This window comes from Anabrus simplex, chromosome 3 (assembly GCF_040414725.1).
Source record: "Anabrus simplex isolate iqAnaSimp1 chromosome 3, ASM4041472v1, whole genome shotgun sequence".
Taxonomy (NCBI): Eukaryota; Metazoa; Arthropoda; class Insecta; order Orthoptera; family Tettigoniidae; genus Anabrus; species Anabrus simplex.
Window position 1 is genome coordinate 343,824,513 of NC_090267.1, and position 16,253 is coordinate 343,840,765.

Here is a 16,253-nt window from a genome sequence, read left to right on the forward strand (position 1 = left end):
AGCCAACGGCATGTGATGTTCCCAAGTGGTCACCCATCCAAGTACTGACCACGCCCAATGTTGCTTAACTGCGGTGATCGGACGAGAACCGGTGGATTCAACATGGTATGAAACTGACCATGTTTATCTGTATTTTTGTCCTAACTGCGCAAGAGGTGGCCAGCATCCTGCACTAAGAAGACCAAGGCTGGCTGACTGGAGATGGTGACCTGAAGTCGACGGAGCTATCCCGAGATGACGGAGAAGGAGGGATGGCCTGCCCATATGTTCCCAGAGACCGACACAATGTAACAGACGTATCTGACTAGATGTCCCAAAGCATCTTGACACACCATCGAGGGAATACAGGGAAAAAAAGATAAGTCAGTTGATATATTATTACAGTAGGTAACTTAAAAAGCTTGTTTTGAAAGGTGTCATTTTCTAATTGTGTGTAATATATAATTGCGCAGTGCTGTCATTGATTTAATTCAAGAAAAGCGAATTCATGTGTGAAATAGCATTGATATAACGAAGTAGGAGGATAATAGGTAGTCATCTAACTAAAAATGACAATCCTCTGGTTAGGATGTATTTGATCAGTGATAATCGAGTTATGCATTCGTAATGCTGTCTATTTTAAGTAAGAGGTTAATTTACTTTGGTTGTGAATATTATACCGACATTGTGGTTAATGTTATAATTGAGTTAGGGTGTTATACCACGAAATGGAGATGATGCGGTGTGATATACAAGTTATATTTGGATCATAGGAAGACATATGAGCAATATGAAAGGAATCTGGAGTAAAACTGAGAAGGAAATGGAATATATAGGTGGATAAATGATAGTTATGAATTCATATGCTTCAAGTTAAAATATATATAAGGGTTATTGAAATGGAGGAAGAGATATGATGCAAAGAATATGAAACAGATGTTATATATTTGAAGAATGGTTGCATAATAAGAAGAGTAATGATGTTGATGATTACTATTTCATTGAGAGAAAAGAGATGGATGTATTTTAATGGTGTTATTAAGTTAATTGACGTGATTTAAGGTTAGAAATACCTACATGTATTAATTCCATAACGTATATTAATCCTTCTGTATTCCACATCCAGCATTAAATGTGATCCATGTAGTTTACATATGTCGGATATGTACCGGTAGATCATCAAAATGAATCCATATAGGGAAGAGCGAGTGGAATTAGCTCACATTATCCAGAATTCTTAACCACAATCACGTTTATTTTAATAAATAGAGTTAGAATGCTTAATTGCTCATTTCAGTGATATCACTGAAGAGGTTCTCCATAATTAGATGATGCAGATACTGGTTATTAAAGTCTTCTTAGATGACAGATCACAGAATTTCCAGAAATGATGTTGAATAAGATGTTATAAGTTATTGGTGACACACTAATAGGTTGCACATTATATAAGTAATTGGCACTTAACTTGATTTGGGAAATTTATTTTAATTTTATGTGAATAATCTACATGAATGATTAGTAATGGTAATTTTTGATTATTTAAAAAATGAAACAATGTTAAATGACTTATCTTTTATCTTTTCTTCCTTAAAAAGTTTGAAGATAAAAGCCACTGAATCTGAAATACTCAAGAAATGAACAAGAAGACTAATGTTTTCCTTGTACTAACGATTCGTGATGGTGATATAAAGCATGATAAAATATTGACAGCAACATGCAGGCAAATAGACTGATAACTTCTGAATAGATCTGCAATATATGGGGGGCTTAGAATCATAGTGGTGTAAGTCAGTAAAATGGCTATTTTGAGTTAAGCATGTAAGAAGTTAGGAAAATGGTATATTAATTTAGTTTCAGAGTGAAGTAACCCATAACTGCAATTTCTGCCGAGAGATGGTACCACTTACTGGGAGGGGTTAAGGAATATCTCAAACCATTTAGAATCAGTGAAGTAAGTCTGATTTACACCAGTATGTCACTAAACAGCTGTTTGTTTTAATGGTGATGAGGTTATAGTATAGAGTGGAATGGCAAACAAGGAATTATTGATGAATTTCATACTTAATAGTGACGGCAGTGATAAAGACAAGGATTATATTCCTTCTGAAGATAGTGGTGATGTCTCAGGTAAGTCAATTTAGTTGATTTTCAATAATAATTGTCTTTTCGTGCATTATAAAAGATTGTTTAGCGGTCGAAGTGTTTTAGGTTAGGTGACAAAACCAACTGTATTTACGGCAGTTCCTCATTATTTAGTGATTTAAAATTAGATATTATTTATTTACATGGATTATTTTCATATATTTCCATTAAAATTAAAGCACTGAGGCAAAAAGCGGCCTTAACCTTTTTGTAAATACTGATCTTTTTTTATGTTCATACTAATTATAGTAAGTTTATAGGCCTATTAAATATTTTAAGAATATGATGTGTCCTATATTAACAACAACTCTTAATATTGTGAGTGTAATTAGGCCTATGTGTAATTGTGTGTAGAGGTGTAGGATTATTTACTTTTGCCTTGGTAGATTTCTAACAGTGTATGCATTTTTCAGATGCAAGCTGTTCAAAAGGCAACACTCCAAAACGACCGAGGACAATAAATCCAGAGGAACGAAAGGAAGGAGGCGAAGAAGAAATAATAGTTCAGGGTTGTGATCCAAAACCTGTTAAGACTAAAAAAAGACCAGAAACATGAATCAAGAAGAGCTATAGCAAAGAGGTTACGTAATTTAGGAAAACCGTATATTAATGCCAAGGGAAATATAGTAAAAGGTAAGGTTTTCAGAAATATTGACTGTGGATGCTCAAAAAAGTGTTTGTCGTTAGTTACTGAAGATGAAAGACGTGGACAGTTTGTAAGTTTTAGAAAAATTGGAGATTTTGGAAAGCAAAATGCATATTTATATGGACTTAAACATCAGGCTGCTATCAAGCAAAGACGTCCTGTGGATGGAAGTAAAGGGAACAGGCATAGTACAAACTTGTATCACATAAACAAAGGCAGTGGAACAGTTCGAGTATGCAAACATTTTTTCTTGAATACTTTTGTAAGTGATGGAAGACTTACAAGAGCCATTCAGAAAATAAGAAATGGCCAGTCCCCTGGAGAAGACAGAAGAGGCAAACATGTAGCAGCACAGAAAATTACTCCAGAACAGAAACAAGCAGTGAAAGATCATATCAGCATGTTCCCTTCCTTCGAAAGTCATTACTCAAGGAAGGATAATCCAAATCGGAAATACCTAAGTCCTGAGCTTAACATAACAAAAATGTACAACCTTTATGAAGATTGGTGTAAAGAAAATAAAACAGAACCTGTGAAAGAGAATTACTATAGACATGTTTTCAACAATGAATTCAATCTACACTTTCATCTGCCCAGAAAAGATACCTGCAAATCCTGTGATAAATACAAACAGGCAATTAATGTAGAAGAGAACCTGGAGAAAAGAGCTGAACTGGACAGAGATCATCATCTGCATTTGCGAAAGGCCGACAAAGCCCGCGAGAGTTTGGCAGCTGATGGAGAAAATGCTAAGGAATGTCCCGATCTATATACTATCATTATAGATTTAAAAAAGCTCTCCCATTTCCCAAATTAAGTGTTTCTGAAGCATATTACAGAAGGAACATGTATTGCTACAATTTAGGAATACATGACATGGCTAAAAATTTAGGATATATGTATGTGTGGGATGAGACCATTGGATCCAGGGGATCACAAGAGATTGCATCATGTGTTGTAAAACACATTAAACTCAACCCCCATAAACGAGTAATTATATAAAGTGATACGTGTACTGGACAGAACAGGAACCTGAAGGTTGCCTTGTCTCTGATGAAAATTACACAAGAGAGCAGTGTTGAAGTTATAGACCAAAAGTTCATGGTTTCTGGCCATTCTTACCTACCAAACGATTCAGATTTTGGTCTTATAGAACGGGCAGCTCGCAATAAAATTATGTACATTCCTGATGACTGGTACAGGGAGATACAGACTGCAAGAAAGCACAATAAGTTTATGCTGATTAAAATGCAAGAGGATGACTTCTTAAAAACTGATGTTCTGGAAAAATGTAAACTGGTTAAAGGTTCAGTGGTTTAGTAATACAAAGGAAAACCCATTTTCCATCTTCTTTAAGTATACATTGAATGAAGACGTACCCTTTTATGAACTAAACTTCAAACCAAATAAAAAGGGCAGACCAGCTAGTTTAGGTGGCATCTTTCAAGAAAAGCTTTACAATGGGCCACGTGTTATAAACCACTTACAAAAAAGGGATATGTTATACCTCCTCAAATACGTTCCGCCCGTATATCACGCATTCTTTATAGGCATCAAAGGTTCGCAGGATGTAGAAGACCTAGGTTCACTATCTTCTGAGGACGAGGAGGAAGGCATGGAATAGACTTGATTGATGATGATGATGATGATGATGATGATGAATAACAGTACCATGATTTTAGAATTATAAAGTGTATGCACCCATACTGTACTATATTTTACCACAATAAACATAAAATGGTTTATAAGAAAGTTACTCTTTTGTATACACTTAGAAACATAATGGTGTAAGTCAGATGATATTATTTAAATGCCCCTCCAAAATATTTCTTTGTGAGTATTCTTTATAATAATCCTTTATTCATCATCATCTAAAGGCTTCGCCTTGTCGCTGCAACCATTGATCTCTTCTCTCTGCGATCCTTTTCATCTCTCCATAACCTTGGCATCCCATCATCTCAACTACCTCTTCAATGATCTTCTTCCGTGGTTTCCCTCTGCCTTTCTTTCCCATCACCTTGCCTTCGAACAAGTTCTTTATGAAGTTATTATGCCGGAGAATGTGACCGAAAACTGATGCTTTTCTCCTTTTTATCGCTGTTATTGTCAAGCTTTAATCTTTTATCAACCCCATAACTACTGTACAATATTTGTTTAAAGCACACAGATTTTTTAATAACGTCAAACGCAAAACATTATTTATTGAAGAACATAAGTAACCTGAGTTACACCACTATGTTTCCAAGCCCTTCATATTATATAAAATTTTTGAAAGAGAATTTAGGGAATTATTTTGTGTTCAAGCAGAAAAATGAATACCGGTAACCTAAAACGTGATTTTAATATTTAAAAATGTCATAATAATGAGCATCTCTAGATTATTTCCTACTTTTCAATAGAAGCAATGTTCATAGTCAAGATTTATTTTTTTTAATATCAAAGATCTTTTAATATTTTTATATATTAATCAGCTTAGTTAGGTGAGGAAATAGTCAGATTTTAACAAAATATTCAACTTCTATTCTATTTCAAGATTATTCAGTTTAATAAAGTGTTATTAGATGAATTTATTCATTCTTTTAATGTGTCTTAGGTTAAATAAGTACTTATTAAACATCCGTAGATTAAGTATGATAGATATTTATGAAGCGTTATGGATTAATTCGCGAGATGGAGACGTCCAACGAACTGATTATGCGAATTTAGCTGTTTAGCTCACCCAGTGACTTTACTCTCGGAACCTACGACCCGAGATAGATACTTGATTGATAGATAATGATGAATTGAGCTAGTCAGGATTTCTTTGCGGCCCGACCTGGACACGGGAACGGCGCAGTACAGTGCTTCCTTGTTGCCAATCTTCAGGTATCCTTTCATCCTTCCATATGGCATTGAGGGCTCAGTATAGCCACTGTAGTCCAATGCTTCCTGTTGCCTTAGCTTATCAGCATTGAATTCGTCTTTTCCACTTGCTTTTTACCTTTAGTCATTGCTTTCACCCCCCTTTCAAGTTCCAATCATGTTATTGGGTTCTCTTCTTTTTCTCCATCTATTATTTTCATTTTCTTATTTCCTTCTTCCTCCTAGAAGTCATCCTCATTATGAAGTTTATCAAAACACTTTGCCATCACCTTCTGAAGACCCTTTTCGTCATGTACTATGGACAAAGACTTACAATAATAAAAATCTTCCACCTTATATTTAAATAGTTTTTAGAGGAACAAGGTACCTGATAATAATGTACTTAAAAACTTAGTAATTCACCTAAGCTATGTAACAGCTGAAGATGTTCTTAAATAAGAACGAAACATGTACTGTTTCTAATTAGTTAATTTGCTAAAAAGCAGACAAAAGTATCAAAAAGGTGGAAGATTTTTATTATTGTATGTCTCTGTGAATAGAATTTGATATGGAAAATGAAGCTGATTTCTTGCAATGTACTATGGATCCATCTTCTCTCTCTAATGCCTTGATTTTTTCTTGATTCTTTTCAATTTTATTACTCTGTATAATAATTACTGATTTCCTCAACTATCTTGCTCAATTTTGTTGGTAAACTCTCCCCAACATTTCTCCTTTTCTTCCTTGATACTCCTCTTTACTTGTAGTTTCAATTTTTTGTATTCCACATGTAACCATTCTATCTTATTCTCATCCCTCTGATACATTTCTTGCCTTTCCTTATCCATTTCTTTCTTCACCTTGTTCCTTCCTGTTATTTCTTTTTCTGTTTTGTCTGTCCACCACCATGTCTCCTTTCCCTTATCCTTTGCTTTTTTTTTTCTGCAATCCTCAATTGCTGCTTCAACAAATGTCTGTGTAAAATTGTGCCACTCTCCTTCTCCACTTTGTATTTCCATGTTAGGCAACTTCCTTTTTATACAATCTTGGAATGCCATTCTTTTATCCTCCTCCTCCAATTCCCAAATCCTGACCTTTAGTTTCTTCTTCAATACAATTTTAGGGATTTTTACTTGTTTTAATTCCACAATTAATAATCTATGATCCCCCTCCATACTTTCAATGGGGATTATCTTCGTATTCATGACTTATCTTCCCCATTCTCGGTCTGTTATTATAAAATCAATGAGTGTTCCATACTGTCCATCCCAACTATATCGGCTGATCTTATGGCTATTCCTCTTCATAAACCATATGTTCTTTATTATCAAGTTATTTCTGATACAAAAGTCCAACAGTTTCTCTCCATCTTCATTTCTATTGCCATACCCATGTGGACCCAGAACATTCTCATATCCCATTCTATCAGTTCCCACATGAACATTCAGATCTCCCATTAATCATGATCGAATCTCCAACGATGTGTGTTTCTAGTTCTTTGAGGAACTCTTCCTTTTCTTCCATGCTACATCCTGTCAGTTGAGCATACATCTGTACTATCTTCAGTAGTTCCTTGTTTACATGTTTGTGCAATATTATAACTCTTTCATTTACATATTCAACTTCAGCTATTGGTTCAACATTCTGATTCACTACAAATCTCAGTCCATTTCTTTTCTCTTTACTGTTACCCATCCAGTACAAAGTGTACCCCTTTCTTAGTTTCTTCATTCCTTTCCCTTTCCATTTCAGGGATAATGTTACATGAACATGCTGAATGATTACATCATGACCATAGCATATGGAAAGAGGAAGTGAGTGCTCTTTCGTAGTTAATAGGCGGTGGCAGCAGACTGCACTAGTGTAGCTTTGGATGAACCGCGTTGCTCACGTTAATACAATAAGCAGGCGCGGCTGTATACAAAACGTACACGAAATAAATTCTCTAAGACTTCCCGTTGCCAGAATGACCTTTGAATTATTCCCTTTCATGTGCCATGTGTGTGCAGTCCAAGAATATTTGAATAGAGGAAACTGGTAAACACACTAATTTAATGGCTTAATGTTATCCTCTGAAAAGATTTGAACATCAGTAATTCTGAAATGATTTTCAAAGTATTGAGATATAGTTGAAACTGTTATGCATTTTACACTATGTAAGACATATATAAAAGGTTTTAACTCACCCTCGAAAGAGCTAGTTGTCCGAAACCTTGGAGAACTTCCAGGACGATTTTGCTGATTTGGACAATAACAGCTCTTTCTTTATTTCCTTCATACGGAAGAAGAATCGGCACTCAATGTAATGAAACACTACAAGGTCATGTCTCTGATCACTGCTGCATCTAAAGTCTGTGTGTCGGACAACTACAGAGTCTATGCTGTCCAAACGTGCAAAAAAATATATCACCCCATAAATTTTGTTCTGATTGCAAATTTTCTGAGAGTACCTCTTCTGCTTGTAATAGCAATCTAAACACACATGGTGAAGGATATGTCAAGTATCGCAAGCCTTTCTTCGTGCCATAATCTTTAATGAGGGAAAAATGTTTCCAGTGGAAGCTCAGGTGGCTGATCGCTACGAAGGGTGCAAGCACAATCTAAGCAGTCAACATTTTTGTCACTTTGTATTACTGTGTAGCCTGCCAAGTGAAACACTAAATTCTGTTTTGTGAGATTTCCCTCGTAAGGAAAAGTTCTTTCATTTTCCCAGTCTGTGTGTACTATTTCTTCTTTAATTTTGACCTCTGCGGAATCATTAATTAACTTATTCTGACGTACACTTTCTTTAGACATTGCATGGATGTGGCTTACAAATGAAGTGAGGGGGGAATCTATCACTGACTCGCAATTTGTGGTCGAATTTAAGGCGAATTTGGTAGGTATATACACAGACTGCACCATGTGTAAATATAAAAAGTCCACAGTGGAAGGGTGATCGTCACAACTAAGGGAGCGCAAAATACCGAAATGGCGTACCAAAGGATCTTGATTAAATTTTGCCTTCAGGACATACACAAATCCTCTGCTCCACAAGTAGTCCGGCATTTCCAGAGGACTTTTTAAGGTTACTCTTAATTATTCTAAAGTTCTTGAAGATGCAGATGTGTTTTTCTGAGATGTGATGTTTTCTAAAAATTCAAGCAATATTTTGTGTGACAGAGCATCTTTATAAAGCCCTTTTACGGGCAACGTGGAGTTAAGGGCATCTGCAAGATTACTGATTTCTTGTATGAAAATATCTATGTGCTTACTATTGCTGAATTCATTAGGCTTAATTTCTCTAAACCTCTTAATTGTGTTGGCTACAATATTACTGAATAACTGAAAAGCTAACCTGGCATTCATCCTTTGAAATGAGGTTGGGTCTATGTGAGAAGATGTTATCTTCGGACAACTTCGAAGACCAGCAAACTCAGGAGAAGTGTCAATTTGATATAACTGTCTATGAAAGTTGTAATTCACCTCTTTGACTTTGTACAACAAAACATTTTATTTTATCATTCTTCCCTGAAATTCCCAAATTCATCCACGCCCTTTTATTACACTGACTTCCATCACACGTAAAACCAATTACTTTCACCCAAGCTTGTTCTAATTGAATTATTACATGAATGTCCGATTCGTTGGCTGAATTGCCAGCATACTGGCCTTCGGTTCAGAGGGTCCGGGGTTCGATTCTCTGCCAGGCCGGGGATTTTAACCTTAATTGGTTAATTCCCATGGCTCGGGGGCTGGGTGTGTGTGGCGTATTCAACATTAGAAATCATCCTAGGTAGGGCCCTCATCTTCACAGACATGCAGGTCGCCTAATAGGCCGTCTACTAGAAAAAGACCTGCATCAGGCCTCTCCAGAGGCCGTACGCCATTATTATTATTATTACATGAACTATTATTTTTGACAATAGCTTTCCAGGAGTTGCACTCTTTCTCGCATACACTGCTACAGGCTGGATCCAGCTGTGCAACAAAGGGACAAACAAATACAAGCGTGTGATTGGCAAGGACGTTCTTTTTGTCGTAGGGAGTTTCATCTCCTAAAACAACAAACCCAATAACTGTCAGTGTCATCATCATCATCATCGGTTTGCCCTTCCAGCTAGCCGGGTAGGGTGTTTGAAAACGAGCGTCTTCCAAAGTTGCCTATTCAAAAACATTTCGTTGTCCAAGACAGATTCCCAATTCCATCCTCTTCTCTCCACGTCTTCCCTCAGTTGGTCCATCCATCTTCTTCTTGGTCTTCCAGCTGGTCTTCTACCTGTTATTCTCTTTTCCAAATAAGCACATGGTAACCTTGTGCTATTCATTCGTTTAACATGCCCAAACCATTTAAGTCTAGATGACCTAAGTCTTTCCTCCATCGATTCATTTAGACCTAGGTTAGATCGGATCTCATCATTTTTCACATGATCAAGTCGGGTCTTTTGGAGGGCAGTTCTAAGAAATTTCATTTCACAGGCTTGAATCCTACTATAATCCTTTGATGTTAGTGTGCAGGTTTCCAGAGAATATGTAAGGATAGGAATGAAATATGACTTGTACAGGGTCATTTTTGTTCTTTGTGGGACTTTCTGATCCCATAGTAGGTGTCTAACGATGCTGTAAAAGTTAGAGCCTTTGTTTACTCTGTTTGTTATTTCTCTCTCAGCTCTGTTATTACTAGCGATTACGCTTCCTAAATAACTGAATTGGTGTACTACTTCAACTTGGTGGTCCTGTATTTTTATGTTGCATTCTGTATAATGTCTGCTGATTTTTAATGCTACTGTTTTTGATGGGTTCAATTTCATTCCATAGTCATCAAACTTCTTACACCATGCATTCAGATTATTTTGCACTCCCTCCTCTGTTTCATCCCATATTGCCACATCGTCTGCAAACACCAGAGCCTGAAGATCTTTATTACCTTTTCCTTTTAGTTCCTTTAAAATGGTATCTATAACTGCTATGAATAGAAGTGGTGACAAGGCACTTCCCTGTTGTACTCCTTTGGTTGTATTGAACCATTCAGAGTGACCATCTCCAATTCTGACACAACTTTTACAATTACTATATAGCATTTGGATCTTCCTAATAAGGTACTCTGGTACACCAAGTTTTCTAAGACTTTTCCAAATAGTTGATCTAGGAACATTATCATACGCCTTTTCAAGGTCCATAAACACAATAATTAGGTCTTTTCCTCTTTCCCAGTGTTTCTCTGCCAACATCCTCAAAGCAAATATCAGATCTGTTGTGCTTCTTCCAGTCCTAAAACCATGTTGTTCCTCTTCTAAGATAGGCTCTAGTGTTTCCCTTACTCTGGCTTCAATGATCTTCTCCATAATTTTAAGGCCGTGTGATAAGAGGGTAATGCCTCTGTAATTTTCACTTTTCCTTCTACTCCCTTTCTTAAAGATAGGAACTATCACCCCTTTTGTCCAATCTTCAGGTATTTCATTATCCTTCCATATTGTTCTGAGAACTCTATACAGCCACTGTATTCCGGGTGGACCAGCAGCTTTAATCATGTCAGCTGTAATTTCATCAGCTCCTGCTGACTTACCACTTCTCATCCTGTGGAGAGCTTGCTCTACTTCTGTCCATGTAATTGGGATATCTTCCTCTATTGTTTTCTGTCCTACATCCTCAACAGAGATCTCTTTAGGGCCATTTAGGAGCTTGTCAAAATACTGCCCCATTGTATCCGTGATATCTTTCATATTGCGAACTATATTCCCATCTGCTGTCTCCAGGGCTGTAATTGCTTCTTTATCTGATCTTTTACTTTTAACTATTCCATATATCATTTTCATATTCCCTTTACTGTCTTCTTCCAGTTTAGTTGTAAATTCTTTCCAACTTTTCTCTTTTTCTTCCCGTACAATTCTCTTGACTTCCAACTGTCAGTGTAGTTGTATTTAAATCTAATGTCTTCTCTCAGTTTCACTTCATCAAACCAGGCAAGTTGGCCGTGCGGTTAGGAGCGCGCAGCTGTGAGCTCACATCCGGGAGATAATGGGTTCGAACCTCACTGTCAGCAGCCCTGAAGATGGTTTTCCGTGGTTTCCCATTTTCACATCAGGCAAATGCTGGGGCTGTACCTGTCCCATTCCTAGGCCTTTCCTGTCCCATCGTCGCCGTAAGACCTATCTGTGTCGGTGCGACGTAAAGCAAATAGCACTTCATCAGAAATCACTGTTCTTGCTTGTTTAAATAAAAATCTTTAATTGTATTCAGGGCATTTCCATTAACACCATAATTACATTTGAACCCTTTGGATAGTCATCTCAAATGAGCTTCAGTAGGGAGACGAAGTAACTCCTGCTTCAAACAATGTCTGTAACATTTAGGGGATTTGATTTTCAAAAGCAAACTATCTAATTTAAATTCATTAGAATAGCGCATACCTTTGGGGCTGGTGTTAAGTTTTTGAGCATTTTGTCCACAATTATTTTTTGTTTCTCACTAAGGAACACAAGACTGTCTTCATCCTCACTTGACACATTGACTTTATTTGCAATTTGCTTTAATTTAGCTCTGCATGCAAGTAATTTCTTTTGGTTCTAATTACATTCCTACCAAGGTTTTAAACTTGTCTCCTCAAATTTAGAATAGTTCTAGAACCATCGTCACTATCAGCTACTTTACAGGGCAAACTGAGACCAGGTTACTTTATTTTTACATTATCGTCACTATTAAGTATTTTAGATGTAGATGTAGAGGCCTCCCCTGCGAAACATGTGACCTTGCCATGGTGGGGAGGCTTGCGTTTCCCAATGAATCAGATAGCCGAACCGCAGGTGTAACCATATTGGGTGGGTATCTGTTGAGAGACCAGACTAAGGAATGGTTCATCGAAAGGGGGGTAGCAGCCATTCGGAAGTTGCAAGGGCAGCAGTCTAGATGATTGGCTGATGTGGTCTTGTAATAATACTCAACATGGCTGAGCTGTGTTGATACTGCTACACAGTTGAAAGCAACGGGAAACTACAGCCGTAACTAACTCCCGAGGACATGCAGCTCTCTCTGTATGAATGATGTACTGATGATGGCTTCCTCCCGGGTAAAATATTCCGGAGGTAAACTAGTCCCCCATTCAGATCTCCGGGTGGGGACTACACGAGAGGGGGCGATCATCAGGAAGATGGATACTGACATTCTGCGAGTCTGAGCGTGGAATGTTAGAAGTTTGAATCGTTGTGGTAGATTAAAGAATCTGAAAAGGTAGATGGATAGACTAAAGTTAGATGTAGTTGGTATAAGTGAAGTATGTTGGCAGGAAGAACAGGATTTTTGGTCAGGCGACTACCGAATTATCAACACAAAATAAAATAGGGGAAATGCAGGAGTTTGTTTAATAATAAATAAGAAAATAGTGCAGCGAGTAAGCTACTTCGACCAGCATAGTGAAAGAATTATTGTCGTCAAGATAGACACCAAACCAATGCCCACCACAATAGTGCAGGTCTATATGCCTACTAGCTCAGTGGATGATGAGGAAGTCGAAAGAATATATGAATAGATAGAAGATTTAATAAAATATGTAAAAGGTGACGAGAATCTAATTGTAATGGGAGACTGGAATGCAGTGGTAGGCCAAGGAAGAGAAGGTAATACAGTAGGAGAATTCAGATTGGGACAAAGGAACGAAAGAGGAAGTCGGCTGGTTGAATTCTGCACTGATCATAATTTAGTCCTTGCCAATACTTGGTTCAAACACCACAAATGATGGCTGTATACGTGGACGAGACCTGGAGACACTGGAAGGTATCAAATAGACTTCATTATGATTAGGCAGAGATTCAGAAACCAGGTGTTGGATTGCAAAACTTTCCCAGGAGCAGACGTGGACTCTGACCACAACTTGTTGGTCATGAAATGCCATCTGAAGCTGAAGAAATTGAAGAAAGGAAAAAATGCAAATAGATGGCATCTAGACAAGTTGAAAGAAAAGAGGGTGAGGGATTGTTTGAAGGAACATGTTACACAAGGACTAAATGAAAAGGCTGAAGGAAACGACAGAGAAAGAGTGGATGTTCATGAAATATGAAGTCAGTAGGGCTGCTGAAGAAATGTTAGGAAGGAAGAAAAGATCAACTAAGAATCAGTGGATAACTCAGGAGATACTAGACCTGATTGTTGAACGACGAAAATACAAGAATGCTAGAAATGAAGAGGGCAGAAAAGAATACAGGCGATTAAAGAATCAAGTGGATAGAAAGTGCAAGGTAGCTAAGGAAGAATGGCTGAAGGAAAAGTGCAAGGATGTCGAAGGTTGTATGGTTCTAGGAAAGGTAGATGCTGCACACAGGAAAATCAAGAAAACCTTTGGAGAAAGGAAATCTAGGTGTACGAATATTAAGAGCTCAGATGGAAAGCCACTTCTAGGGAAAGAAGACAAAGCAGAAAGATGGCAGGTATATATCCAACAGTTGTATCAAGTTAAAGAAGTAGAAAATTTGGTTCTGGAACAAAAAGAGGCTGTTGATGGGAGACCCAATTTTGAGGTCAGAGTTTGACAGAGCTGTGAGCGACCTAAATTGGAACAAGGCACCTGGAATTGATGACATTCCCTCTGAATTACTGATTGTCTTAGGAGAAACCAGCATGGCAAGGTTATTCCATTTAGTGTGTAAGATGTATGAGACAGGAGAAGTCCCATCCGATTTTCGTCAGAATGTTGTTATACCTATTCCCAAGAAAGCCGGTGCTGACAGGTGTGAAAGCTACTGCACCATTAGTTTAGTATCTCATGCCTGCAAAATTTTAAAATGTATTATTTACAGAAGAATGGAAAAACAAGTTGAAGCTGAGTTGGGAGAAGATCAATTTGGCTTCAGAAGAAATGTAGGAACACATGAAGCAATCCTGACTTTACGTCTGATCTTAGATGATCGAATCAAGAAGGACAAGCCCACGTACATGGCATTCGTAGATCTAGAAAAGGCATTCGATAATGTTGATTGGACTAAGCTATTTAAGATTCTGAAGGTGATTGGGATCAGATACCAAGAACGAAGAATTATCTACAATCTGTATAAAAATCACTCTGCAGTAATAAGAATCAAGGGCTTTGAAAAAGAAGCGGCAATCCGGAAAGGAGTGAGGCAAGGCTGCAGTTTGTCCCCCCTCCTTTTAAATATTTACATACTGTAGAACAGGCAGTAAAGGAAATCAAAGAGGAATTGGGAAAGGGAATCACAATCCAAGGAGAGGAAATCAAATCCTTGAGATTTGCCGATGATATTGTTATTTTGTCTGAGACTGCAGAAGATCTTGAGAAGCTGCTGAATGGTATGGACAAAGTCTTGGGTAATGAGTACAAGATGAAAATAAATAAGTCCAAAACAAAAGTAATGGAGTGCAGTCGAACGAAGGCAGGTGATGCAGGAAATATTAAATTAGGAAATTAAGTCTTAAAGGAAGTAAATGAATATTGTTACTTGGGTGGTAAAATAACTAACGATGGCAGAAATAAGGAGGACATAAAATGCAAATTAGCACAAGCAAGGAAGGAAGAGCTTTCTTAAGAAAAGAAATTTGGTCACTTCAAACATTGATATAGGAGTTAGAAAGATGGTTTTGAAGACTTTCGTGTGGAGCGTGGCATTGTATGGAAGTGAAACATGGACGATAACTAGCTCAGAAAGAAAGAGAATAGAAGCTTTTGAAATGTGGTGTTGCAGAAGAATGCTGAAGGTGAGATGGATAGATCGGATCACGAATGAAGAGATACTAAATTGTATTGGCGAGAGGAGATTGATTTGGCTAAATTTGACGAGAAGAAGAGATAGAATGATAGGACACATCTTAAGACAACCAGGACTTGTTCAGTTGGTTTTTGAAGGAAGTGTAGGTTGTAAGAATGGTAGGGGTAGACCAAGGTATTAATATGACAGGCAAATTAGAGCAGATGTAAGATACAATATTTACGTGGAAATGAAAAGGTTAGCACATGATACGGTGGCATAGAGAGCTGCATCAAACCAGTCTATGGACTGATGTCTCAAACAACACAGATGTAGAGGGAAAATTTAAACGAGTCTACCTTCATAATAAGGTCTTCCGAAAAAAAGACACTCACAAATCCTAGACTTACGCGTAAGCTGCATATCTTTTCTTGGGATCGCTGTAGTCCACTCGGAGAAATGCTCCTCATTTTCAGGTGGTGAGAAGAAATATTTACCTTCACCTGACCTGTAACCAGATTGACACCCCTGAACAAAGCACGACAGCATTTCCACACTCACTATATTTATTCCAAAATATAGTTATTATAGTAAAAAAATCACTCCCGCAAGTAAAAACGTGCACATATAAACAATGCCATCTGTTTATCCAAAGCGATCGTTGTGCTGCAATGGCAAATCTCCGCACTGTAGCCACTAGTCTCTCCATTGCTGTAATGGGGAAGCGAGTCGAAGTGCTCTCACTTCATCTTTCTATTCGCTATGTCATGACTGTAAAAGGTCTATAGGAAGGAAGCAAGCAAATAGTGATGAAACATGAACAAGATTTTGCCCTTCTACGGTGTATATATATATATATATATATATATATATATATATATTATATTGCTCAGAGTTTTAAAAGAATGGTATGTCTGAATTGGTTGTGTCCATAGTAACAAGGAAATACACTTTTAAATTTTCAGTCATCTCTG

The 16,253-nt window shown here is 37.4% G+C and overlaps 1 pseudogene; it reads right to left on the minus strand.

The window, feature by feature from the left end:
• LOC136867567 (5S ribosomal RNA) lies at positions 1–118 on the minus strand (annotated as a pseudogene).
• Positions 119–16,253: the final 16,135 nt, after the last annotated feature.